The 25,463-nt window shown below is 47.6% G+C and overlaps 6 non-coding genes across 6 annotated transcripts; 1 reads left to right on the forward strand and 5 right to left on the reverse strand.

The window, feature by feature from the left end:
* Positions 1-4,826: 4,826 nt before the first annotated feature.
* On the reverse strand, positions 4,827-4,898 carry Trnai-uau (transfer RNA isoleucine (anticodon UAU)). The gene has a single exon. It is a non-coding gene; the product is annotated as a tRNA-Ile (tRNA).
* A 399-nt stretch (positions 4,899-5,297) lies between these two features.
* Trnar-ucu (transfer RNA arginine (anticodon UCU)) lies at positions 5,298-5,369 on the reverse strand. The gene has a single exon. It is a non-coding gene; the product is annotated as a tRNA-Arg (tRNA).
* A 4,179-nt stretch (positions 5,370-9,548) lies between these two features.
* Trnai-uau (transfer RNA isoleucine (anticodon UAU)) lies at positions 9,549-9,620 on the reverse strand. The gene has a single exon. It is a non-coding gene; the product is annotated as a tRNA-Ile (tRNA).
* A 7,012-nt stretch (positions 9,621-16,632) lies between these two features.
* On the reverse strand, positions 16,633-16,704 carry Trnai-uau (transfer RNA isoleucine (anticodon UAU)). Its single transcript has one exon. It is a non-coding gene; the product is annotated as a tRNA-Ile (tRNA).
* A 7,485-nt stretch (positions 16,705-24,189) lies between these two features.
* On the reverse strand, positions 24,190-24,261 carry Trnas-acu (transfer RNA serine (anticodon ACU)). The gene has a single exon. It is a non-coding gene; the product is annotated as a tRNA-Ser (tRNA).
* A 584-nt stretch (positions 24,262-24,845) lies between these two features.
* Trnat-ggu (transfer RNA threonine (anticodon GGU)) lies at positions 24,846-24,918 on the forward strand. The gene has a single exon. It is a non-coding gene; the product is annotated as a tRNA-Thr (tRNA).
* Positions 24,919-25,463: the final 545 nt, after the last annotated feature.

Consider the following 25,463-nt stretch of genomic DNA (forward strand, 5'->3'; position numbering starts at 1 on the left):
CAGTCTACAACGCCAAAGAAAGCATAGGGGAATGGATAGAATATTTTTTATCGTTATTGATGTTACATTTTTTTTATTATTATTATGTGAGAAAGAACGAAAAACACGCGCCCAGGGTGGGGACCGAACCCACGCCTTTCGATTAGATCTCGAATGCCTTAACAATTCGGCTATCTGGGCGACTGTGTCCTCCTTCACTTTCTCGGGTATTTATAGTTACTACAACTGTATCTCACGCTTGAGGGTGGTAGCCAGCGCCACTCAGACTACACGGGGAGAAGGGGACCTTCTTTTCAACCCCCGGGGCGTGACGCGAACGTCTATAGCCTGTCATAAGTGGGTAACCGGCGGGAAAACCCTCTTATGCTACCTTGGCACCAAGGCTGCCAGAACCGAGGCCCCTGCTAAGCTTTCGCACGAGAATAGGGTTTGGAAATGAGGGGCTCGTTAGGAAATATCGAAAGAAATGCTGGCAGTCTACAACGCTAAAGAAAGCATAGAGGAATGGATAGAATATTTTTTAACGTTAGTGATGTTACATTTTTTTTTATTATTATTATGTGAGAAAGATAGAAAAACACGCGCCCAGAGTGGGGACCGAACCCACGCCTTTCGATTAGATCTCGAATGCCTTACCAATTCGGCTATCTGGGCGACTGTGTCCTCCTTCACTTTCTGGGGTATTTATAGTTACTAAAACTGTATCTAACGCTTGAGGGTGGTAGCCAGCGCCACTCAGACTACGCGGGCAGAAGGGGACCTTCTTTTCAACCCCCGGGGCGTGAAGCGAACGTCTACAGCCTGTCATAAGTGGGTAACCGGCGGGAAAACCCTCTTATGCTACCTTGGCATCAAGGCTGCCAAAACCGAGGCCCTCGCTAAGCTTTCGCCCGAGAATAGGGTTTGGAAATGAGGGGCTCGTTAGGAAATATCTAAAGAAATGCTGGCAGTCTACAACACCAAAGAAAGTATAGGGGAATGGATAGCATATTTTTTACCGTTAGTGATGTTTTATTTTATTATTATTATTATGTGAGAAAAAGAAAAACACGCGCCCAGAGTGGGGACCGAACGCACGCCTTTCGATTAGACCTCGAATGCCTTATCAATTCGGCTATCTGGGCGACTGTGTCCTCCTTCACTTTCTGGGGTATTTATAGTTACTACAACTGTATCTAACGCTTGAGGGTGGTAGCCAGCGCCACTCAGACTACACGGGGAGAAGGGGACCTTCTTTTCAAACCCGGGGCGTGACGCGAACGTCTACAGCCTGTCATAAGTGGGTAACCGTCGGGAAAACCCTCGTATGCTACCTTGGCACCAAGGCTGCCAGAACCGAGGCCCCTGCTAAGCTTTCGCACGAGAATAGGGTTTGGAAATGAGGGGCTCGTTAGGAAATATCTAAAGAAATGCTGGCAGTCTACAACACCAAAGAAAGTATAGGGGAATGGATAGCATATTTTTTACCGTTAGTGATGTTACATTTTATTATTAATATTATGTGAGAAAAAGAAAAACACGCGCCCAGAGTGGGGACCGAACGCACGCCTTTCGATTAGATCTCGAATGCCTTACCAATTCGGCTATCTGGGCGACTGTGTCCTCCTTCACTTTCTGGGGTATTTATAGTTACTACAACTGTATCTAACGCTTGAGGGTGGTAGCCAGCGCCACTCAGACTACACGGGGAGAAGGAGACCTGCTTTTCAACCCCCGGGGCGTGACGCGAACGTCTATAGCCTGTCATAAGTGGGTAACCGGCGGGAAAACCCTCTTATGCTACCTTGGCACCAAGGCTGCCAGAACCGAGGCCCCTGCTAAGCTTTCGCACGAGAATAGGGTTTGGAAATGAGGGGCTCGTTAGGAAATATCTAAAGAAATGCTGGCAGTCTACAACACCAAAGAAAGTATAGGGGAATGGATAGCATATTTTTTACCGTTAGTGATGTTACATTTTATTATTATTATTATGTGATAAAAAGAAAAACATGCGCCCAGAGTGGGGACCGAACGCACGCCTTTCGATTAGATCTCGAATGCCTTACCAATTCGGCTATCTGGGCGACTGTGTCCTCCTTCACTTTCTGGGGTATTTATAGTTACTACAACTGTATCTAACGCTCGAGGGTGGTAGCCAGCGCCACTCAGACTACGCGGGGAGAAGGGGACATTCTTTTCAACCCCCGGGGCGTGAAGCGAACGTCTACAGCCTGTCATAAGTGGGTAACCGGCGGGAAAACCCTCTTATGCTACCTTGGCATCAAGGCTGCCAAAACCGAGGCCCTCGCTAAGCTTTCGCACGAGAATAGGGTTTGGAAATGAGGGGCTCGTTAGGAAATATCTAAAGAAATGCTGGCAGTCTACAACGCCAAAGAAAGTATAGGGGAATGGATAGCATCATTTTTACCGTTAGTGATGTTACAGTTTTTTTTATTATTATTATGTGAGAAAGAAAGAAAAACACGCGCCCAGAGTGGGGACCGAACGCACGCCTTTCGATTAGATCTCGAATGCCTTACCAATTCGGCTATCTGGGCGACTGTGTCCTCCTTCACTTTCTGGGGTATTTATAGTTACTACAACTGTATCTAACGCTTGAGGGTGGTAGCCAGCGCCACTCAGACTACACGGGGAGAAGGGGACCTTCTTTTCAAACCCCGGGGCGTGACGCGAACGTCTACAGCCTGTCATAAGTGGGTAACCGGCGGGAAAACCCTCGCATGCTACCTTGGCATCAAGGCTGCCAGAACCGAGGCCCTCGCTAAGCTTTCGCACGAGAATAGGGTTTGGAAATAAGGGGCTCGTTAGGAAATATCGAAAGAAATGCTGGCAGTCTACAACGCCAAAGAAAGCATAGGGGAATGGATAGAATATTTTTTCCGTTAGTGATGTTACATTTTATTTTATTATTATTATGTGAGAAAGAAAGAAAAACACGCGCCCAGAGTGGGGACCGAACCCACGCCTTTCGATTAGATCTCGAATGCCTTACCAATTCGGCTATCTGGGCGACTGTGTCCTCCTTCACTTTCTGGGGTATTTATTGTTACTACAACTGTATCTCACGCTTGAGGGTGGTAGCCAGCGCCACTCAGACTACACGGGGAGAAGGGGACCTTCTTTTCAACTCCCGGGGCGTGACGCGAACGTCTACAGCCTGTCATAGGTTGGTAACCGGCAGGAAAACCCTCTTATGCTACCTTGGCATCAAGGCTGCCAGAACCGAGGCCCTTGCTAAGCTTTCGCACGAGAATAGGGTTTGGAAATGAGGGGCTCGTTAGGAAATATCGAAAGAAATGCTGGCAGTCTACAACTCCAAAGAAAGCATAGGGGAATGGATAGAATATTTTTTATCGTTAGTGATGTTACATTTTTTTATTATTATTATGTGAGAAAGAACGAAAAACACGCGCCCAGGGTGGGGACCGAACCCACGCCTTTCGATTAGATTTCGAATGCCTTAACAATTCGGCTATCTGGGCGACTGTGTCCTCCTTCACTTTCTGGGGTATATATAGTTACTACAACTGTATCTAATGCTTGAGGGTGGTAGCCAGCGCCACTCAGACTACACGGGGAGAAGGGGACCTTCTTTTCAACCACCGGGGCGTTGCGCGATCGTCTACAGCCTGTCATGAGTGGGTAACCGGCGGGAAAACCCTCTTAGCTACCTTGGCATCAAGGCTGCCAGAACCGAGGCCCTCGCTAAGCTTTCGCACGAGAATAGGGTTTGGAAATGAGGGGCTATTTAGGAAATATTGAAAGAAATGCTGGCAGTCTACAACGCCAAAGAAAGCATATAGGAATGGATAGAATATTTTTTACCGTTAGTGAAGTTACATTTTTTTTAATATTATTATGTGAGAAAGAAAGAAAAACACGCGCCCAGAGCGGGGACCGAACCCACGCCTTTCGATTAGATCTCGAATGCCTTACCAATTCGGATATCTGGGCGACTGTATCCTCCTTCACTTTCTGGGGTATTTATAGTTACTAAAACTGTATCTAACGCTTGAGGGTGGAAGCCAGCGCCACTCAGACTACACGGGGAGAAGGGGACCTTCTTTTCAACCCCCGGGGCGTGACGCGAACGTCTGCAGCCTGTCATAAGTGGGGAACCGGCGGGAAAACCCTCTTATGCTACCTTGGCATCAAGGCTGCCAAAACCGAGGCACTCGCTAAGCTTTCGCACGAGAATAGGGTTTCGAAATGAGGGGCTCGTTAGGAAATATCGAAAGAAATGCTGGCAGTCTACAACGCCAAAGAAAGCATAGGGGAATGGATAGAATATTTTTTATCGTTAGTGATGTTACATTTTTTTATTATTATTATGTGAGAAAGAACGAAAAACACGCGCCCAGGGTGGGGACCGAACCCACGCCTTTCGATTAGATTTCGAATGCCTTAACAATTCGGCTATCTGGGCGACTGTGTCCTCCTTCACTTTCTGGGGTATATATAGTTACTACAACTGTATCTAACGCTTGAGGGTGTTAGCCAGCGCCACTCAGACTACGCGGGGAGAAGGGGACCTTCTTTTCAACCTCCGGGGCGTGACGCGAACGTCTATAGCCTGTCATAAGTGGGTAACCAGCGGGAAAACCCTCTTATGCTACCTTGGCATCAAGGCTGCCAGAACCGAGGCCCCTGCTAAGCTTTCGCACGAGAATAGGGTTTGGAAATGAGGGGCTCGTTAGGAAATATCGAAAGAAATGCTGGCAGTCTACAACGCCAAAGAAAGCATAGAGGAATGGATGGAATATTTTTAACGTTAGTGATGTTACATTTTTTTTATTATTATTATGTGAAAAAGAAAGAAAAACACGCGCCCAGAGTGGGGACCGAACCCATGCCTTTCGATTATATCTCGAATGCCTTACCAATTCGGCTATCTGGGCGACTGTGTCCTCCTTCACTTTCTGGGGTATTTATAGTTACTACAACTGTATCTAACGCTTGAGGGTGGTAGCCAGCGCCACTCAGACTACACGGGGAGAAGGGGACCTTCTTTTCAACCCCCGGGGCGTGACGCGAACGTCTACAGCCTGTCATAAGTGGGTAACCGGCGGAAAAACCCTCTTATGCTTCCTTGGCATCAAGGCTGCCAAAACCGAGGCCCTCGCTAAGCTTTCGCATGAGAATAGGGTTTGGAAATGAGGGGCTCGTTAGGAAATATCGAAAGAAATGCTGGCAGTCTGCAACGCCAAAGAAAGCATAGGGCAATGGATAGAATATTTTTTCCGTTAGTGATGTTACCTTTTTTTATTATTATTATGTGAGAAAGAAAGAGAAACACGTGCCCAGAGTGGGGACCGAACCCACGCCTTTCGATTAGATCTCGAATGCCTTACCAATTCGGCTATCTGGGCGACTGTGTCCTCCTTCACTTTCTGGGGTATTTATAGTTACTACAACTGTATCTAACGCTTGAGGGTGGTAGCCAGCGCCACTCAGACTACACGGGGAGAAGAGGACCTTCTTTTCAACCCCCGGGGCGTGACGCGAACGTCTACAGCCTGTCATAGGTTGGTACCCGGCGGGAAAACCCTCTTATGCTACCTTGGCATCAAGGCTGCCAGAACCGAGGCCCTCGCTAAGCTTTCGCACGAGAATAGGGTCTGGAAATGAGGGGCTCGTTAGGAAATATCGAAAGAAATGCTTGCAGTCTACAACGCCAAAGAAAGCATAGGGGAATGGATAGAATATTTTTTATCGTTAGTGATGTTACATTTTTTTTATTATTATTATGTGAGAAAGAACGAAAAACACGCGCCCAGGGTGGGGACCAAACCCACGCCTTTCGATTACATCTCGAATGACTTAACAATTCGGCTATCTGGGCGACTGTGTCCTCCTTCACTTTCTGGGGTATTTATAGTTACTACAACTGTATCTCACGCTTGAGGGTGGTAGCCAGCGCCACTCAGACTACACGGGGAGAAGGGGACCTTCTTTTCAACCCCCGGGGCGTGACGCGAACGTCTATAGCCTGCCATAAGTGGGTAACCCGCGGGAAAACCCTCTTATGCTACCTTGGCACCAAGGCTGCAAGAACTGAGGCCCCTGCTAAGCTTTCGCACGAGAATAGGGTTTGGAAATGAGGGGCTCGTTAGGAAATATCGAAAGAAATGCTGGCAGTCTACAACGCCAAAGAAAGCATAGAGGAATGGATAGACTATTTTTTAACGTTAGTGATGTTACATTTTTTTATTATTATTATGTGAGAAAGATAGAAAAACACGCGCCCAGAGTGGGGACCGAACCCACGCCTTTCGATTAGATCTCGAATGCCTTACCAATTCGGCTATCTGGGCGACTGTGTCCTCCTTCACTTTCTGGGGTATTTATAGTTAATACAACTGTATCTAACGCTTGAGGGTGGTAGCCAGCGCCACTCAGACTACGCGGGGAAAAGGGGACCTTCTTTTCAACCCCCGGGGCGTGAAGCGAACGTCTACAGCCTGTCATAAGTGGGTAACCGGCGGGAAAACCCTCTTATGCTACATTGGCATCAAGGCTGCCAAAACCGAGGCCCTCGCTAAGCTTTCGCACGAGAATAGGGTTTGGAAATGAGGGGCTCGTTAGGAAATATCTAAAGAAATGCTGGCAGTTTACAACGCCGAAGAAAGTATAGGGGAATGGATAGCATATTTTTTACCGTTAGTGATGTTACATTTTTTTTATTATTATTATGTGAGAAAGAACGAAAAACACGCGCCCAGGGTGGGGACCGAACCCACGCCTTTCGATTAGATTTCGAATGCCTTAACAATTCGGCTATCTGGGCGACTGTGTCCTCCTTCACTTTCTGGGGTATATATAGTTACTACAACTGTATCTAACGCTTGAGGGTGGTAGCCAGCGCCACTCAGACTACGCGGGGAGAAGGGGACCTTCTTTTCAACCCCCGGGGCGTGACGCGAACGTCTATAGCCTGTCATAAGTGGGTAACCAGCGGGAAAACCCTCTTATGCTACCTTGGCATCAAGGCTGCCAGAACCGAGGCCCCTGCTAAGCTTTCGCACGAGAATAGGGTTTGGAAATGAGGGGCTCGTTAGGAAACATCGAAAGAAATGCTGGCAGTCTACAACGCCAAAGAAAGCATAGAGGAATGGATGGAATATTTTTAACGTTAGTGATGTTAAATTTTTTGTTATTATTATTATGTGAGAAAGAAAGAAAAACACGCGCCCAGAGTGGGGACCGAACCCACGCCTTTCGATTAGATCTCGAATGCCTTACCAATTCGGCTATCTGGGCACCTGTGTCCTCCTTCACTTTCTGGGGTATTTATAGTTACTACAACTGTATCTAACGCTTGAGGGTGGTAGCCAGCGCCACTCAGACTACACGGGGAGAAGGGGACCTTCTTTTCAACCACCGGGGCGTGACGCGATCGTCTACAGCCTGTCATAAGTGGGTAACCGGCGGGAAAACCCTCTTAGCTACCTTGGCATCAAGGCTGCCAGAACCGAGGCCCTCGGTAAGCTTTCGCACGAGAATAGGGTTTGGAAATGAGGGGCTCGTTAGGAAATATCGAAAGAAATGCTGGCAGTCTACAACGCCAAAGAAAGCATAGGGGAATGGATAGAATATTTTTTACCGTTAGTGAATTTACATTTTTTTAATATTATTATGTGAGAAAGAAAGAAAAACACGCGCCCAGAGTGGGGACCGAACCCACGCCTTTCGATTAGATCTCGAATGCCTTACCAATTCGGCTATCTGGGCGACTGTGTCCTCCTTCACTTTCTGGGGTATTTATAGTTACTACAACTGTATCTAACGCTTGAGGGTGGTAGCCAGCGCCACTCAGACTACATGGGGAGAAGGGGACCTTCTTTTCAACCCCCGGGGCGTGACGCGAACGTCTACAGCCTGTCATAAGTGGGTAACCGGCGGAAAAACCCTCTTATGCTTCCTTGGCATCAAGGCTGCCAAAACCGAGGCCCTCGCTAAGCTTTCGCATGAGAATAGGGTTTGGAAATGAGGGGCTCGTTAGGAAATATCGAAAGAAATGCTGGCAGTCTACAACGCCAAAGAAAGCATAGGGGAATGGATAGAATATTTTTTCCGTTAGTGATGTTACATTTTTTTTATTATTATTATGTGAGAAAGAAAGAAAAACACGCGCCCAGAGTGGGGACCGAACCCACGCCTTTCGATTAGATCTCGAATGCCTTACCAATTCGGCTATCTGGGCGACTGTGTCCTCCTTCACTTTCTGGGGTATTTATAGTTAATACAACTGTATCTAACGCTTGAGGGTGGTAGCCAGCGCCACTCAGACTACGCGGGGAGAAGGGGACCTTCTTTTCAACCCCCGGGGCGTGAAGCGAACGTCTACAGCCTGTCATAAGTGGGTAACCGGCGGGAAAACCCTCTTATGCTACATTGGCATCAAGGCTGCCAAAACCGAGGCCCTCGCTAAGCTTTCGCACGAGAATAGGGTTTGGAAATGAGGGGCTCGTTAGGAAATATCTAAAGAAATGCTGGCAGTTTACAACGCCGAAGAAAGTATAGGGGAATGGATAGCATATTTTTTACCGTTAGCGATGTTACATTTTTTTTATTATTATTATGTGAGAAAGAACGAAAAACACGCGCCCAGTGTGGGGACCGAACCCACGCCTTTCGATTAGATTTCGAATGCCTTAACAATTCGGCTATCTGGGCGACTGTGTCCTCCTTCACTTTCTGGGGTATATATAGTTACTACAACTGTATCTAACGCTTGAGGGTGGTAGCCAGCGCCACTCAGACTACGCGGGGAGAAGGGGACCTTCTTTTCAACCCCCGGGGCGTGACGCGAACGTCTATAGCCTGTCATAAGTGGGTAACCAGCGGGAAAACCCTCTTATGCTACATTGGCATCAAGGCTGCCAAAACCGAGGCCCTCGCTAAGCTTTCGCACAAGAATAGGGTTTGGAAATGAGGGGCTCGTTAGGAAATATCTAAAGAAATGCTGGCAGTCTACAACGCCAAAGAAAGTATAGGGGAATGGATAGCATATTTTTTACTGTTAGTGATGTTACATTTTTTTATTATTATTATGTGAGAAAGAAAGAAAAACACGCGCCCAGAGTGGGGACCGAACGCACGCCTTTCGATTGGATCTCGAATGCCTTACCAATTCGGCTATCTGGGCGACTGTGTCCTCCTTCACTTTCTGGGGTATTTATAGTTACTAAAACTGTATCTAACGCTTGAGGGTGGTAGCCAGCGCCACTCAGACTACACGGGGAGAAGGGGACCTTCTTTTCAAACCCCGGGGCGTGACGCGAACGTCTGCAGCCTGTCATAACTGGGTAACCGGCGGGAAAACCCTCGTATGCTACCTTGGCATCAAGGCTGCCAGAACATAGGCCCTCGCTAAGCTTTCGCACGAGAATAGGGTTTGGAAATGAGGGGCTCGTTAGGAAATGTCGAAAGAAATGCTGGCAGTCTACAACGCCAAAGAAAGCATAGGGGAATGGATAGAATATTTTTTCCGTTAGTGATGTTACATTTTTTTTATTATTATTATGTGAGAAAGAAAGAAAAACCCGCGCCCAGAGTGGGGACCGAACCCACGCCTTTCGATTATATCTCGAATGCCTTACCAATTCGGCTATCTGGGCGACTGTGTCCTCCTTTACTTTCTGGGGTATTTATAGTTACTTCAACTGTATCTAACGCTTGAGGGTGGTAGCCAGCGCCACTCAGACTACACAGGGAGAAGGGGACCTTCTTTTCAACCCCCGGGGCGTGACGCGAACGTCTACAGCCAGTCATAGGTTGGTAACCGGAGGGAAAACCCTCTTATGCTACCTTGGCATCAAGGCTGCCAGAACCGAGGCCCTCGCTAAGCTTTCGCACGAGAATAGGGTTTGGAAATGAGGGGCTCGTTAGGAAATATCAAAAGAAATGCTGGCAGTCTACAATGCCAAAGAAAGCATAGGGGAATGGATAGAATATTTTTTAACGTTAGTGATGTTACATTTTTTTATTATTATTATGTGAGAAAGAAAGAAAAACACGCGCCCAGAGTGGGGACCGAACCCACGCCTTTCGATTAGATCTCGAATGCCTTACTAATTCGGCTATCTGGGCGACTGTGTCCTCCTTCACTTTCTGGGGTATTTATATATACTAAAACTGTATCTAACGCTTGAGGGTGGTAGCCAGCGCCACTCAGACTACACGGGGAGAAGGGGACCTTCTTTTCAACCCCCGGGGCGTGACGCGAACGTCTACAGCCTGTCATAAGTGGGTAACCGGCGGGAAAACCCTCTCAGCTACCTTGGCATCAAGGCTGCCAGAACCGAGGCCCTCGCTCAGCTTTCGCATGAGAATAGGGTTTGGAAATGAGGGGCTCGTTAGGAAATATCGAAAGAAATGCTGGCAGTCTACAACGCCAAAGAAAGCATAGGGGAATGGATAGAATATTTTTTACCGTTAGTGAAGTTACATTTTTTTAATATTATTATGTGAGAAAGAAAGAAAAACACGCGCCCAGAGTGGGGACCGAACCCACGCCTTTCGATTAGATCTCGAATGCCTTACCAATTCCGCTATCTGGGCGACTGTGTCCTCCTTCACTTTCTGGGGTATTTATAGTTAGTACAACTGTATCTAACGCTTGAGGGTGGTAGCCAGTGACACTCAGACTACACGGGGAGAAGGGGACCTTCTTTTCATCCCCCGGGGCGTGACGCGAATGTCTACAGCCTGTCATAAGTGGGTAACCGGCGGGAAAACCCTCTTATGCTACCTTGGCATCAAGGCTGCCAGAACCGAGGCCCTCGCTAAGCTTTCGCACGAGAATAGGGTTTGGAAATGAGCGGCTCGTTAGGAAATATCGAAAGAAATGCTGGGAGTCTACAACGCCAAAGAAAGCATAGAGGAATGGATAGAATATTTTTTAACGTTAGTGATGTTACATTTTTTTTATTATTATTATGTGAGAAAGAAAGAAAAACACGCGCCCAGAGTGGGGACCGAACCCACGCCTTTCGATTAGATCTCGAATGCCTTACCAATTCGGCTATCTGGGCGACTGTGTCCTCCTTCACTTTCTGGGGTATTTATCGATAGTAAAACTGTATCTAACGCTTGAGGGTGGTAGCCAGCGCCACTCAGACTACACGGGGAGAAGGGGACCTTCTTTTCAACCCCCGGGGCGTGACGCGAACGTCTACAGCCTGTCATAAGTGGGTAACCGGCGGGAAAACCCTCTTATGCTACCTTGGCATCAAGGCTGCCAGAACCGAGGCCCTCGCTAAGCTTTCGCACGAGAATAGGGTTTGGAAATGAGGGGCTCGTTAGGAAATATCAAAAGAAATGCTGGCAGTCTACAATGCCAAAGAAAGCATAGGGGAATGGATAGAATATTTTTTATCGTTAGTGATGTTACATTTTTTTTATTATTATTATGTGAGAAAGAACGAAAACACGCGCGCAGGGTGGGGACCGAACCCACGCCTTTCGATTAGATCTCGAATGCCTTAACAATTCGGCTATCTGGGCGACTGTGTCCTTCTTCACTTTCTGGGGTATTTATAGTTACTACAACTGTATCTAACGCTTGAGGGTGGTAGCCAGCACCACTCAGACTACACGGGGAGAAGGGGACCTTCTTTTCAACCCCCGGGGCGTGACGCGAACGTCTATAGCCTGTCATAAGTGGGTAACCGGCGGGAAAACCCTCTTATGCTACCTTGGCATCAAGGCTGCCAGAACCGAGGCCCCTGCTAAGCTTTCGCACGAGAATAGGGTTTGGAAATGAGGGGCTCGTTAAGAAATATCGAAAGAAATGCTGGCAGTCTACAACGCCAAAGAAAGCATAGAGGAATGGATAGAATATTTTTTAACGTTAGTGATGTTACATTTTTTTTATTATTATTATGTGAGAAAGAAAGAAAAACACGCGCCCAGAGTGGGGACCGAACCCACGCCTTTCGATTAGATCTCGAATGCCTTACCAATTCGGCTATCTGGGCGACTGTGTCCTCCTTCACTTTCTGGGGTATTTATATATACTAAAACTGTATCTAACGCTTGAGGGTGGTAGCCAGCGCCACTCAGACTACACGGGGAGAAGGGGACCTTCTTTTCAACCCCCGGGGCGTGACGCGAACGTCTACAGCCTGTCATAAGTGGGTAACCGGCGGGAAAACCCTCTCAGCTGCCTTGGCATCAAGGCTGCCAGAACCGAGGCCCTCGCTCAGCTTTCGCACGAGAATAGGGTTTGGAAATGAGGGGCTCGTTAGGAAATATCGAAAGGAATGCTGGCAGTCTACAACGCCAAAGAAAGCATAGGGGAATGGATAGAATATTTTTTACCGTTAGTGAAGTTACATTTTTTTAATATTATTATGTGAGAAAGAAAGAAAAACACGCGCCCAGAGTGGGGACCGAACCCACGCCTTTCGATTAGATCTCGAATGCCTTACCAATTCGGCTATCTGGGCGACTGTGTCCTCCTTCACTTTCTGGGGTATTTATAGTTAGTACAACTGTATCTAACGCTTGAGGGTGGTAGCCAGCGACACTCAGACTACACGGGGAGAAGGGGAGCTTCTTTTCATCCCCCGGGGCGTGACGCGAATGTCTACAGCCTGTCATAAGTGGGTAACCGGCGGGAAAACCCTCTTATGCTACCTTGGCATCAAGGCTGCCAGAACCGAGGCCCTCGCTAAGCTTTCGCACGAGAATAGGGTTTGGAAATGAGGGGCTCGTTAGGAAATATCGAAAGAAATGCTGGCAGTCTACAACGCCAAAGAAAGCATAGGGAAATGGATAGAATATTTTTTACCGTTAGTGATGTTACATTTTTTTATTTATTATTATGTGAGAAAGAAAGAAAAACACGCGCCCAGAGTGGGGACCGAACCCACGCCTTTCGATTAGATCTCGAATGCCTTACCAATTCGGCTATCTGGGCGACTGTGTCCTCCTTCACTTTCTGGGGTATTTATAGTTACTACAACTGTGTCTAACGCTTGAGGGTGGTAGCCAGCGCCACTCAGACTAAACGGGGAGAAGGGGACCTTCTTTTTAACCCCCGGGGCGTGACGCGAACGTCTACAGCCTGTCATAAGTGGGTAACCGGCGGGAAAACCCTCTTATGCTACCTTGGCATCAAGGCTGCCAAAACCGAGGCCCTCGCTAAGCTTTCGCACGAGAATAGGGTTTGGAAATGAGGGGCTCGTTAGGAAATATCGAAAGAAATGCTGGCAGTCTACAACGCCAAAGAAAGCATAGGGGAATGGATAGAATATTTTTTCCGTTAGTGATGTTACATTTTTTTTATTATTATTATGTGAGAAAGAAAGAAAAACACGCGCCCAGAGTGGGGACCGAACCCACGCCTTTCGATTAGATCTCGAATGCCTTACCAATTCGGCTATCTGGGCGACTGTGTCCTCCTTCACTTTCTGGGGAATTTATAGTTACTACAACTGTATCTATCGCTTGAGGGTGGTAGCCAGCGCCACTCAGACTACACGGGGAGAAGGGGACCTTCTTTTCAACCACCGGGGGGTGACGCGAACGTCTACAGCCTGTCATAAGTGGGTAACTGGCTGGAAAACCCTCTTATGCTACCTTGGCATCAAGGCTGCCAGAACCGAGGCCCTCGCTAAGCTTTCTCACGAGAATAGGGTCTGGAAATGAGGGGCTCGTTAGGAAATATCGAAAGAAATGAAGGCAGTCTACAACGCCAAAGAAAGCATAGGGGAATGGATAGAATATTTTTTATCGTTAGTGATGTTACATTTTTTTTATTATTATTATGTGAGAAAGAACGAAAAACACGCGCCCAGGGTGGGGACCGAACCCACGCCTTTCGATTAGATCTCGAATGCCTTAACAATTCGGCTATCTGGGCGACCGTGTCCTCCTTCACTTTCTGGGGTATTTATAGTTACTACAACTGTATCTCACGCTTGAGGGTGGTAGCCAGCGCCACTCAGACTACACGGGGAGAAGGGGACCTTCTTTTCAACCGCCGGGGCGTGACGCGAACGTCTATAGCCTGTCATAAGTGGGTAACCGGCGGGAAAACCCTCTTATGCTACCTTGGCACCAAGGCTGCAAGAACCGAGGCCCCTGCTAAGCTTTCGCACGAGAATAGGGTTTGGAAATGAGGGGCTCGTTAGGAAATATCGAAAGAAATGCTGGCAGTCTACAACGCCAAAGAAAGCATAGAGGAATGGATAGACTATTTTTTAACGTTAGTGATGTTACATTTTTTTATTATTATTATGTGAGAAAGACAGAAAAACACGCGCCCAGAGTGGGGACCGAACCCACGCCTTTCGATTAGATCTCGAATGCCTTACCAATTCGGCTATCTGGGCGACTGTGTCCTCCTTCACTTTCTGGGGTATTTATAGTTAATACAACTGTATCTAACGCTTGAGGGTGGTAGCCAGCGCCACTCAGACTACGCGGGGAGAAGGGGACCTTCTTTTCAACCCCCGGGGCGTGAAGCGAACGTCTACAGCCTGTCATAAGTGGGTAACCGGCGGGAAAACCCTCTTATGCTACATTGGCATCAAGGCTGCCAAAACCGAGGCCCTCGCTAAGCTTTCGCACGAGAATAGGGTTTGGAAATGAGATGCTCGTTAGGAAATATCGAAAGAAATGCTGGCAGTCTACAACGCCAAAGAAAGCATAGGGGAATGGATAGAATATTTTTTACCGTTAGTGAATTTACATTTTTTTAATATTATTATGTGAGAAAGAAAGAAAAACACGCGCCCAGAGTGGGGACCGAACCCACGCCTTTCGATTAGATCTCGAATGCCTTACCAATTCGGCTATCTGGGCGACTGTGTCCTCCTTCACTTTCTGGGGTATTTATAGTTACTACAACTGTATCTAACGCTTGAGGGTGGTAGCCAGCGCCACTCAGACTACACGGGGAGAAGGGGACCTTCTTTTCAACCCCCGGGGCGTGACACGAACGTCTACAGCCTGTCATAAGTGGGTAACCGGCGGAAAAACCCTCTTATGCTTCCTTGGCATCAAGGCTGCCAAAACCGAGGCCCTCGCTAAGCTTTCGCATGAGAATAGGGTTTGGAAATGAGGGGCTCGTTAGGTAATATCGAAAGAAATGCTGGCAGTCTGCAACGCCAAAGAAAGCATAGGGCAATGGATAGAATATTTTTTCCGTTAGTGATGTTACATTTTTTTTTATTATTATTATGTGAGAGAGAAAGAGAAACACGCGCCTAGAGTGGGGACCGAACCCACGCCTTTCGATTAGATCTCGAATGCCTTACCAATTCGGCTATCTGGGCGACTGTGTCCTCCTTCACTTTCTGGGGTATTTATAGTTACTAAAACTGTATCTAACGCTTGAGGGTGGTAGCCAGCGCCACTCAGACTACACGGGGAGAAGAGGACCTTCTTTTATACCCCCGGGGCGTGACGCGAACGTCTACAGCCTGTCATAGGTTGGTACCCGGCGGGAAAACCCTCTTATGCTACCTTGGCATCAAGGCTGCCAGAACCGAGGCCCTCGCTAAGCTTTCGCACGAGAATAGGTTCTGGAAATGAGGGGCTCGTTAGGAAATATCGAAAGAAATGCTGGCAGTCTACAACGCCAAAGAAAGCAGAGGGGAATGGATAGAATATTTTTTATCGTTAGTGATGTTACATTTTTTTATTATTATTATGTGAGAAAGATAGAAAAACACGCGCCCAGAGTGGGGACCGAACCCACGCCTTTCGATTAGATCTCGAATGCCTTACCAATTCGGCTATCTGGGCGACTGTGTCCTCCTTCACTTTCTGGGGTATTTATAGTTACTACAACTGTATCTAACGCTTGAGGGTGGTAGCCAGCGCCACTCAGACTACGCGGGGAGAAGGGGACCTTCTTTTCAACCCCCGGGGCGTGAAGCGAACGTCTACAGCCTGTCATAAGTGGGTAACCGGCGGGAAAACCCTCTTATGCTACATTGGCATCAAGGCTGCCAAAACCGAGGCCCTCGCTAAGCTTTCGCACGAGAATAGGGTTTGGAAATGAGGGGCTCGTTAGGAAATATCTAAAGAAATGCTGGCAGTCTACAACGCCAAAGAAAGTATAGGGGAATGGATAGCATATTTTTTACCGTTAGTGATGTTACATTTTTTTTATTATTATTATGTGAGAAAGAAAGAAAAACACGCGCCCAGAGTGGGGACCGAACGCACGCCTTTCGATTGGATCTCGAATGCCTTACCAATTCGGCTATCTGGGCGACTGTGTCCTCCTTCACTTTCTGGGGTATTTATAGTTACTAAAACTGTATCTAACGCTTGAGGGTGGTAGCCAGCGCCACTCAGACTACACGGGGAGAAGGGGACCTTCTTTTCAAACCCCGGGGCGTGACGCGAACGTCTGCAGCCTGTCATAACTGGGTAACCGGCGGGAAAACCCTCGTATGCTACCTTGGCATCAAGGCTGCCAGAACATAGGCCCTCGCTAAGCTTTCGCACGAGAATAGGGTTTGGAAATGAGGGGCTCGTTAGGAAATGTCGAAAGAAATGCTGGCAGTCTACAACGCCAAAGAAAGCATAGGGGAATGGATAGAATATTTTTTCCGTTAGTGATGTTACATTTTTTTTATTATTATTATGTGAGAAAGAAAGAAAAACACGCGCCCAGAGTGGGGACCGAACCCACGCCTTTCGATTATATCTCGAATGCCTTACCAATTCGGCTATCTGGGCGACTGTGTCCTCCTTCACTTTCTGGGGTATTTATAGTTACTACAACTGTATCTAACGCTTGAGGGTGGTAGCCAGCGCCACTCAGACTACACGAGGATAAGGGGACCTTCTTTTCAACCCCCGGGGCGTGACGCGAACGTCTATAGCCTGTCATAAGTGGGTAACCGGCGGGAAAACCCTCTTATGCTACCTTGGCATCAAGGCTGCCAGAACCGAGGCCCCTGCTAAGCTTTCGCACGAGAATAGGGTTTGGAAATGAGGGGCTCGTTAGGAAATATCGAAAGAAATGCTGGCAGTCTACAACGCCAAAGAAAGCATAGAGGAATGGATAGAATATTTTTTAACGTTAGTGATGTTACATTTTTTTTATTATTATTATGTGAGAAAGAAAGAAAAACACGCGCCCAGAGTGGGGACCGAACCCACGCCTTTCGATTAGATCTCGAATGCCTTACCAATTCGGCTATCTGGGCGACTGTGTCCTCCTTCACTTTCTGGGGTATTTATATATACTAAAACTGTATCTAACGCTTGAGGGTGGTAGCCAGCGCCACTCAGACTACACGGGGAGAAGGGGACCTTCTTTTCAACCCCCTGGGCGTGACGCGAACGTCTACAGCCTGTCATAAGTGGGTAACCGGCGGGAAAACCCTCTTAGCTACCTTGGCATCAAGGCTGCCAGAACCGAGGCCCTCGCTCAGCTTTCGCACGAGAATAGGGTTTGGAAATGAGGGGCTCGTTAGGAAATATCGAAAGAAATGCTGGCAGTCTACAACGCCAAAGAAAGCATAGGGGAATGGATAGAATATTTTTTACCGTTAGTGAAGTTACATTTTTTTTAATATTATTATGTGAGAAAGAAAGAAAAACACGCGCCCAGAGTGGGGACCGAACCCACGCCTTTCGATTAGATCTCGAATGCCTTACCAATTCGGCTACCTGGGCGACTGTGTCCTCCTTCACTTTCTGGGGTATTTATAGTTAGTACAACTGTATCTAACGCTTGAGGGTGGTAGCCAGCGACACTCAGACTACACGGGGAGAAGGGGACCTTCTTTTCATCCCCCGGGGCGTGACGCGAATGTCTACAGCCTGTCATAAGTGGGTAACCGGCGGGAAAACCCTCTTATGCTACCTTGGCATCAAGGCTGCCAGAACCGAGGCCCTCGCTAAGCTTTCGCACGAGAATAGGGTTTGGAAATGAGGGGCTCGTTAGGAAATATCGAAAGAAATGCTGGCAGTCTACAACGCCAAAGAAAGCATAGGGAAATGGATAGAATATTTTTTACCGTTAGTGATGTTACATTTTTTTATTTATTATTATGTGAGAAAGAAAGAAAAACACGCGCCCAGAGTGGGGACCGAACCCACGCCTTTCGATTAGATCTCGAATGCCTTACCAATTCGGCTATCTGGGCGACAGTGTCCTCCTTCACTTTCTGGGGTATTTATAGTTACTGCAACTGTATCTAACGCTTGAGGGTGGTAGCCAGCGCCACTCAGACTAAACGGGGAGAAGGGGACCTTCTTTTTAACCCCCGGGGCGTGACGCGAACGTCTACAGCCTGTCATAAGTGGGTAACCGGCGGGAAAACCCTCTTATGCTACCTTGGCATCAAGGCTGCCAAAACCGAGGCCCTCGCTAAGCTTTCGCACGAGATTAGGGTTTGGAAATGAGGGGCTCGTTAGGAAATATCGAAAGAAATGCTGGCAGTCTACAACGCCAAAGAAAGCATAGGGGAATGGATAGAATATTTTTTCCGTTAGTGATGTTACATTTTTTTTATTATTATTATGTGAGAAAGAAAGAAAAACACGCGCCCAGAGTGGGGACCGAACCCACGCCTTTCGATTAGATCTCGAATGCCTTACCAATTCGGCTATCTGGGCGACTGTGTCCTCCTTCACTTTCTGGGGTATTTATAGTTACTCAAACTGTATCTAACGCTTTAGGGTGGTAGCCAGCGCCACTCAGACTACACGGGGAGAAGGGGACCTTCTTTTCAACCCCCGGGGCGTGACGCGAACGTCTACAGCCTGTCATAGGTTGGTAACCGGCGGGAAAACCCTCTTATGCTACCTTTGCATCAAGGCTGCCAGAACCGAGGCCCTCGCTAAGCTTTCGCACGAGAATAGGGTTTGGAAATGAGGGGCTCGTTAGGAAATATCGAAAGAAATGCTGGCAGTCTACAACGCCAAAGAAAGCATAGGGGAATGGATAGCATATTTTTTACCGTTAGTAATATTACATTTTTTTATTATTATTATGTGAGAAAGAAAGAAAAACACGCGCCCAGAGTGGGGACCGAACCCACGCCTTTCGATTAGATCTCGAATGCCTTACCAATTCGGCTATCTGGGCGACTGTGTCCTCCTTCACTTTCTGGGGAATTTATAGTTACTACAACTGTATCTATCGCTTGAGGGTGGTAGCCAGCGCCACTCAGACTACACGGGGAGAAGGGGACCTTCTTTTCAACCACCGGGGGGTGACGCGAACGTCTACAGCCTGTCATAAGTGGGTAACCGGTTGGAAAACCCTCTTATGCTACCTTGGCATCAAGGCTGCCAGAACCGAGGCCCTCGCTAAGCTTTCGCACGAGAATAGGGTCTGGAAATGAGGGGCTCGTTAGGAAATATCGAAAGAAATGAAGGCAGTCTACAACGCCAAAGAAAGCATAGGGGAATGGATAGAATATTTTTTATCGTTAGTGATGTTACATTTTTTTTTTATTATTATTATGTGAGAAAGAACGAAAAACACGCGCCCAGGGTGGGGACCGAACCCACGCCTTTCGATTAGATCTCGAATGCCTTAACAATTCGGCTATCTGGGCGACTGTGTCCTCCTTCACTTTCTGGGGTATTTATAGTTACTACAACTGTATCTAACGCTTGAGGGTGGTAGCCAGCGCCACTCAGACTACACGAGGATAAGGGGACCTTCTTTTCAACCCCCGGGGCGTGACGCGAACGTCTATAGCCTGTCATAAGTGGGTAACCGGCGGGAAAACCCTCTTATGCTACCTTGGCATCAAGGCTGCCAGAACCGAGGCCCCTGCTCAGCTTTCGCACGAGAATAGGGTTTGGAAATGAGGGGCTCGTTAGGAAATATCGAAAGAAATGCTGGCAGTCTACAACGCCAAAAAAGCATAGAGGAATGGATAGAATATTTTTTAACGTTAGTGATGTTACATTTTTTTATTATTATTATGTGAGAAATAAAGAAAAACACGCGCCCAGAGTGGGGACCGAACCCACGCCTTTCGATTAGATCTCGAATGCCTTACCAATTCGGCTATCTGGGCGACTGTGTCCTCCTTCACTTTCTGGGGTATTTATAGTTACTAAACTGTATCTAACGCTTGAGGGTGGTAGCCAGCGCCACTCAGACTACACGGGGAGAAGGGGACCTTCTTTTCAACCCCCGGGGCGTGACGCGAACGTCTACAGCCTGTCATAAGTGGGTAACCGGCGGAAAAACCCTCTTAGCTACCTTGGCATCAAGGCTGCCAGAACCGAGGCCCTCGCTCAGCTTTCGCACGAGAATAGGGTTTGGAAATGAGGGGCTCGTTAGGAAATATCTAAAGAAATGCTGGCAGTCTACAACGCCAAAGAAAGCATAGGGGAATGAATAGAATATTTTTTCCGTTAGTGATGTTACATTTTTTTTAATATTATTATGTGAAAAAGAAAGAAAAACACGCGCCCAGTCTGGGGACTGAACCCACGCCTTTCGATTAGATCTCGAATGCCTTACCAATTCGGCTATCTGGGGGACTGTGTCCTCCTTCACTTTCTGTGGTATTTATAGTTACTACAACTGTATCTAACGCTTGAGGGTGGTAGCCAGCGCCACTCAGACTACACGGGGAGAAGGGGACCTTCTTTTCAACCACCGGGGCGTGACGCGAACGTCTACAGCCAGTCATAGGTTGGTAACCGGAGGGAAAACCCTCTTATGCTACCTTGGCATCAAGGCTGCCAGAACCGAGGACCTCGCTAAGCTTTCGCACGAGAATAGGGTTGGGAAATGAGGGGCTCGTTAGGAAATATCAAAAGAAATGCTGGCAGTCTACAACGCCAAAGAAAGCATAGGGGAATGGATAGCATATTTTTTACCGTTAGTGATGTTACATTTTTTTTATTATTATTATGTGAGAAAGAAAGAAAAACACGCGCCCAGAGTGGGGACCGAACCCACGCCTTTCGATTAGATCTTGAATGCCTTACCAATTCGGCTATCTGGGCGACTGTTTCCTCCTTCACTTTCTGGGGTATTTATAGTTACTACAACTGTATCTAACGCTTGAGGGTGGTAGCCAGCGCCACTCAGACTACACGGGGAGAAGGGGACCTTCTTTTCAACCCCCGGGAGGTGACGCGAACGTCTACAGCCTGTCATAAGTGGGTAACCGGCTGGAAAACCCTCTTATGCTACCTTGGCATCAAGGCTGCCAGAACCGAGGCCCTCGCTAAGATTTCGCACGAGAATAGGGTTTGGAAATGAGGGGCTCGTTAGGAAATATTGAAATAAATGCTGGCAGTCTACAACGCCAAAGAAAGCATAGGGGAATGGATAGAATATTTTTTACCGTTAGTGATGTTACATTTTTTTATTAATATTATGTGAGAAAGAAAGAAAAACGCGCCCAGAGTGGGGACCGAACCCACGCCTTTCGATTAGATCTCGAATGCCTTACCAATTCGGCTATCTGGGCGACTGTGTCCTCCTTCACTTTCTGGGGTATTTATAGTTACTACAACTGTATCTAACGCTTGAGGGTGGTAGCTAGCGACACTCAGACTACACGGGGAGAAGGGGACCTTCTTTTCAACCCCCGGGGCGTGACGCGAACGTCTACAGCCTGTCATAAGTTGGTAACCGGCGGGAAAACCCTCTTATGCTACCTTGGCATCAAGGCTGCCAGAACCGAAGCCCTCGCTAAGCTTTCGCACGAGAATAGGGTTTGGAAATGAGGGGCTCGTTAGGAAATATCGAAAGAAATGCTGGCAGTCTACAATGCCAAAGAAAGCATAGGGGAATGGATAGAATATTTTTTATCGTTAGTGATGTTACATTTTTTTATTATTAATATGTGAGAAAGAACGAAAAACACGCGCCCAGGGTAGGGACCGAACCCACGCCTTTCGATTAGATTTCGAATGCCTTACCAATTCGGCTATCTGGGCGACTGTGTCCTCCTTCAACTTTCTGGGGTATTTATAGTTACTCCAACTGTATCTAACGCTTGAGGGTGGTAGCCAGCGCCACTCAGACTACACGGGGAGAAGGGGACCTTCTTTTCAACCCCCGGGGCGTGACGCGAACGTCTACAGCCTGTCATAAGTGGGTAACCGGCGGGAAAACCCTCTTATGCTACCTTGGCATAAAGGCTGCCAAAACCGAGGCCCTCGCTAAGCTTTCGCACGAGAATAGGGTTTCGAAATGAGGGGCTCGTTAGGAAATATCGAAAGAAATGCTGGCAGTCTACAACGCCAAAGAAAGCATAGGGGAATGGATGGAATATTTTTTACCGTTAGTGATGTTACATTTTTTTATTAATATTATGTGAGAAAGAAAGAAAAACACGCGCCCAGAGTGGGGACCGAACCCACGCCTTTCGATTAGATCTCGAATGCCTTACCAATTCGGCTATCTGGGAGACTGTGTCCTCCTTCACTTTCTGGGGTATTTATAGTTACTACAACTGTATCTAACGCTTGAGGGTGGTAGCCAGCGACACTCAGACTACACGGGGAGAAGGGGACCTTCTTTTCAACCCCCGGGGCGTGACGCGAACGTCTACAGCCTGTCATAAGTTGGTAACCGGCGGGAAAACCCTCTTATGCTACCTTGGCATCAAGGCTGCCAGAACCGAGGCCCTCGCTAAGCTTTCGCACGAGAATAGGGTTTGGAAATGAGGGGCTCGTTAGGAAATATCGAAAGAAATGCTGGCAGTCTACAACGCCAAAGAAAGCATAGGGGAATGGATAGAATATTTTTTATCGTTAGTGATGTTACATTTTTTTTATTATTATTATGTGAGAAAGAACGAAAAACACGCGCCCAGGGTGGGGACCGAACCCACGCCTTTCGATTAGATTTCGAATGCCTTAACAATTCGGCTATCTGGGTGACTGTGTCCTCCTTCACTTTCTGGGGTATATATAGTTACTCGAACTGTATCTAACGCTTGAGGGTGGTAGCCAGCGCCACTCAGACTACACGGGGAGAAGGGGACCTTCTTTTCAAATCCCGGGGCGTGACGCGAACGTCTATAGCCTGTCATAAGTGGGTAACCGGCGGGAAAACCCTCGTATGCTACCTTGGCATCAAGGCTGCCAGAACCGAGGCCCCTGCTAAGCTTTTGCACGAAAATAGGGTTTGGAAATGAGGGGCTTGTTAGGAAATATCGAAAGAAATGCTGGCAGTCTACAACGCCAAAGAAAGCATAGAGGAATGGATGGAATATTTTTTAACGTTAGTGATGTTACATTTTTTTTATTATTATTATGTGAGAAAGAAAGAAAAACACGCGCCCAGAGTGGGGACCGAACCCACGCCTTTCGATTAGATCTCGAATGCCTTACCAATTCGGCTATCTGGGCACCTGTGTCCTCCTTCACTTTCTGGGGTATTTATAGTTACTACAACTGTATCTAACGCTTGAGGGTGGAAGCCAGCGCCACTCAGACTACACGGGGAGAAGGGGACCTTCTTTTCAACCAACGGGGCGTGACGCGATCGTCTACAGCCTGTCATAAGTGGGTAACCGGCGGGAAAACCCTCTTAGCTACCTTGGCATCAAGGCTGCCAGAACCGAGGCCCTCGGTAAGCTTTCGCACAAGAATAGGGTTTGGAAATGAGGGGCTCGTTAGGAAATATCGAAAGAAATGCTGGCAGTCTACAACGCCAAAGAAAGCATAGGGAAATGGATAGAATATTTTTTACCGTTAGTGATGTTACATTTTTTTTATTATTATTATGTGAGAAAGAAAGAAAAACACGCGCCCAGAGTGGGGACCGAACCCACGCCTTTCGATTAGATCTCGAATGCCTTACCAATTCGGCTATCTGGGCGACTGTGTCCTCCTTCACTTTCTGGGGTATTTATAGTTACTACAACTGTATCTAACGCTTGAGGGTGGTAGCCAGCGCCACTCAGACTAAACGGGGAGAAGGAGACCTTCTTTTTAACCCCCGGGGCGTGACGCGAACGTCTACAGCCTGTCATAAGTGGGTAACCGGCGGGAAAACCCTCTTATGCTACCTTGGCATCAAGGCTGCCAAAACCGAGGCCCTCGCTAAGCTTTCGCACGAGAATAGGGTTTGGAAATGAGGGGCTCGTTAGGAAATATCGAAAGAAATGCTGGCAGTCTACAACGCCAAAGAAAGCATAGGGGAATGGATGGAATATTTTTTACCTTTAGTGATGTTACAATTTTTTTATTATTATTATGTGAGAAAGAAAGAAAAACACGCGCCCAGAGTGGGGACCGAACCCACGCGTTTCGATTAGTTCTCGAATGCCTTACCAATTCGGCTATCTGGGCGACTGTGTCCTCCTTCACTTTCTGGGGTATTTATAGTTACTCAAACTGTATCTAACGCTTTAGGGTGGTAGCCAGCGACACTCAGACTACACGGGGAGAAGGGGACCTTCTTTTCAACCCCCGGGGCGTGACGCGAATGTCTACAGCCTTTCATAAGTGGGTAACCGGCGGGAAAACCCTCTGCTACCTTGGCATCAAGGTTGCCAGAACCGAGGCCCTCGCTAAGCTTTCGCACGAGAATAGGGTTTGGAAATGAGGGGCTCGTTAGGAAATATCGAAAGAAATGCTGGCAGTCTACAACGCCAAAGAAAGCATAGGGAAATGGATAGAATATTTGTTACCGTTATTGATGTTACATTTTTTTTTATTTATTATTATGTGAGAAAGAAAGAAAAACACGCGCCCAGAGTGGGGACCGAACCCACGCCTTTCGATTAGATCTCGAATGCCTTACCAATTCGGCTTTCTGGGCGACTGTGTCCTCCTGCTAACATATATTACTTAACATAAACATAAAATTACCATGCCATCTTAACATAAAATTACTTAACATATGTACCCGAGAAAGTGCTGGGGAAACAGCCCCGCCGGTAGCGTAGTGGTTATCGCACCAGACCGGTATTCTGGAGGTCGTGGGTTCGGATCCCACCCGGCGGGCATTTTTTCACCACTTTCTTTTCGACTAAAAAAATTCATCTCTTTTTATGGCCCACCATAACCTCCCCTTTGCTTTCCAAGGTTTTCTTGACTGCCAACCCTTACTTTCTGTCTTATTTCACGGAGCCCCTCATTTCCCATTTTCTGATTCGCTACATGTTTAGCGAGGGCCACTGTTCTGGCAGTCTTGGTGCAAAAGGGAGCTTAAGAGGGTTCAACGCTGGCCGACCGCTCTCGACATGTCGTAGACACTCGTGTCACGGCACGGGGGTAAAAAGAAGGTCCCCTTCACCCCGAGTAGTCCGAGCGGCGCTGGCTACCACCCCCAAGTGCAGGAAACAAAAATTGCTTAACATATATACCCGAGAAAGTGCTGGGGAAACAGCCCCGCCGGTAGCGTAGTTGTTATCGCACCAGACCGGTATTCTGGAGGTCGTGGGTTCGGATCCCACCCGGCGGGCATTTTTTCACCACTTTCTTTTCGACTAAAAAAATTCATCTCTTTCTATGGCCCACCATAACCTCCCCTTGCTTTCCGAGGTTTT

This window comes from Haemaphysalis longicornis, unplaced genomic scaffold, assembly GCF_048455015.1.
Source record: "Haemaphysalis longicornis isolate Haplotype H1 unplaced genomic scaffold, Haemaphysalis longicornis Haplotype H1 scaffold_11, whole genome shotgun sequence".
NCBI classification, from domain to species: Eukaryota; Metazoa; Arthropoda; class Arachnida; order Ixodida; family Ixodidae; genus Haemaphysalis; species Haemaphysalis longicornis.